The sequence below is a fragment of the Limulus polyphemus genome, unplaced genomic scaffold (genome assembly GCF_000517525.1).
Source record: "Limulus polyphemus unplaced genomic scaffold, Limulus_polyphemus-2.1.2 Scaffold3369, whole genome shotgun sequence".
In the NCBI taxonomy this organism is placed as follows: domain Eukaryota; kingdom Metazoa; phylum Arthropoda; class Merostomata; order Xiphosura; family Limulidae; genus Limulus; species Limulus polyphemus.
In genome coordinates this window covers 121,444-124,252 of record NW_013668979.1, presented here as the reverse complement: position 1 = coordinate 124,252, position 2,809 = coordinate 121,444, and the positions used below count along the sequence as shown (strand labels likewise).

Here is a 2,809-nt window from a genome sequence, read left to right as displayed (position 1 = left end):
TAACGAATCGAACGCTAGACTATCCAACTGGAATTTACCAGTGAGTTATCAAATGTAATCATACAGATAAAAGAGACGTTTTAAAATGTATTCTCTTATTGGCTTAATCAAAGGAATAGACCTATTTGTCATTGACACATTATGGACTGCAGCTTTCCAAAAACGTGTAGTGGAATCATTCTTTATTCAGAAAATGTTAATATAACAATAGCTTACCTAACAATGCGTCACTCGTTAACCGTTGAGGTAGGCGTTTGATAGAGGTAGAACAGAGTACAGCTTCCTCTGTATTGCGGTTAAAAAATATAAATAAAATATCAAACGAAAGGCCACACCTGTAAAATAAAATTACATTTATTAATAATCGATAAAAATAAATTATTGTTACAGTGAACACAATGAAACTGATCAAACAAGTTATCGACACAGTGGACACAAGGAAACTGATCACACAAATTCTCGAAACTAAAAACTGCTGAAGTTTTCCACTGAAAACAGAATATTACAAAAAAGGTCTGATTTATCTAATAGTGGGCAATTATTTTCTGTGGGTTGGAGCAGTTTCGGGGAAATTCAACACTTGAACGTGTTTTAGGATAGAATTGAACAACCCACTTCCAAAGAATATAAAACAAGGACTGAAATTACGAATAAATAAATTATTTTTATGATTCTTTCAAGAAACAATTAAAGGAAAACACCAATAAACTTTGATAAAACAATGCCCTTATGAAAACACAGACGAATTATTTATCCCTTTTAGTGAACCTCTAGACTAAAATATGATGTCTAAATGTCATAAGAAATAAATGAATGAAACTGAAAATGTCATTGTATTGTTTGTGCAAAGCTACACTAGTACTATCTGCGCTACCCGTCTCTAATTTTGAGCTTAAATAAGAGGGATTTTGTTTGTTGTTAAGTACAAAGCTACAAAATGGGCTATTTATGATGTGCCCACCAAACTCACCACGGGTATCGAAGCCCTATTTAAGCCCTCATACTTACCAATGAACCATTGAGGCAGACTACAGGAAAGCAATTACGCAATAGCGCCAGCCGTCAACTCTAGGGCTACTCTAATCGAATAGTGGAATTTAACTGCCAAACTGCAGAGTGAGATCTTTCTGTGGCAAAGGGACGATAGCCGTGGACCCACGCATCCACGGTTCACACACTAAATACTAGGCCCAGCACCTCTTGCATATCTAAAATGCGTAACATTATCGAAGAGGTTTGTTTTATAATATATTTCCTTCATTTCAGGATATGTTCATTAATCAAAACAGCACATCAGTTAATTATGCTGTATTACACATGGTGCATTTACTAAAGACATAATTCACATAAGGACAAACAACAACAAAATAATTAATTATTCAATACCCCAAACAATCACGGATATATGAAGTAAAACCAGAGTTCGTATTTGAAAATAGGGTAATTTTTGAATAATTAAAATTGAGGTGTTTGAGAGGTAACTTTTTAACTCATGTGACAGGTTTACGCAATCTGAACAACTGTGGTTTAATATGAAGAGCCGGAAAGTAGTTATCGGTACGTTTTAGATATCTAATAGTTTTAACAAAAATACATATACCAGATAAATTGTCAACATATCTACCGACATTTCCTTTAATAAACTAAAAAATATATCACTGCTTAGCGCCAATTATCATACCAATAAATACAACACAAGCATCACCTAACGATTATAATACATATCAACACACACGACACATGTTATGCTAAATAATTATCATAAACAGCAACACATACGACAAATATAATGCCCAGTAATTATCATACAAACGTAAGATATATAATGTCCAATGACTATTACATATAGCAAAACGTATGCAACATATACACCCAGTGACTGTCATACAAACAAGACACACATATATATTGTTCAAGGACGATCATACTTATCAAAGCGCGCGGCAAAATATACACCCAGTGACTGTCATACAAACAAGACACATATATATTTTTCAAGGACAATCATACTTAGCAAAGCGCACGGCAAAATATACACCAGTGATTATCCCACTGACGACTAAAACACCAATAATGCATAACCATGACAGACAAAACAACAAAAGGAAATACATACATTGCCTAATGATTATAGTAGGAGCCAACACACGCAACATATAAACAGTCTTATGGCACACATATGTAACAAAACTACCATAAGCCTATCAGGTAAAATAAAAATATTTTTTTTTTTTAGTTGTTCAGGATAATGGCAAACTCGACTTTGATATTTTGGAAAGGTAAATGTACCTTCAACTGAAAACATATAAAGGCATATTACTTTATTACTGTACAAATATCAATGCTTACTGTTTATATCACCCATAGTAACAGCACCTGAGACTGTGCCTCCAAGAAGAGAAAGAAGCCCAAGAAAAACACACATAAGGGGCGGAGTTAAGCCCCCTCCCAATTTTCCGCCGGGCAGTGTTTTTCCAATATTTAAAAACGAATTGTTCTAGCTATATTGATTAGGTGACACAAAAATCGCTGAAATTCGTCTGTTATTTTATCTACAGAATATAATTGTGGTAAAAAGCTTACCATATTAAAATAATTTCATTGGTTAACACGAAAACGTTTCGATTTGGTTTGAATTTCGCGCAAAGCTACACGAGGGTTATCTGCGCTAGCCGTCCCTAATTTAGAAGTGAAAGACTAGAGGGAAGGCAGCTAGTCATCACCACCCACCGCCTACTCTTGGGCTACTCTTTTGACCACAAATAGTGGGATTGACCGTCACATTATAACGTCCCCACGGCTGAAAGGT

The 2,809-nt window shown here is 34.8% G+C and overlaps 1 long non-coding RNA gene across 1 annotated transcript in view; it reads right to left on the bottom strand.

Annotated features, from left to right (window-relative positions):
- Window positions 1-216: 216 nt before the first annotated feature.
- LOC111088228 overlaps window positions 217-2,809 on the bottom strand; it is a 67,162-nt gene continuing 64,569 nt past the window's right edge. Inside the window, exon 5 of the long non-coding RNA XR_002612820.1 lies at window positions 217-335. This is a non-coding gene — a long non-coding RNA (uncharacterized LOC111088228). The remainder of the gene's footprint in view (window positions 336-2,809) is intronic.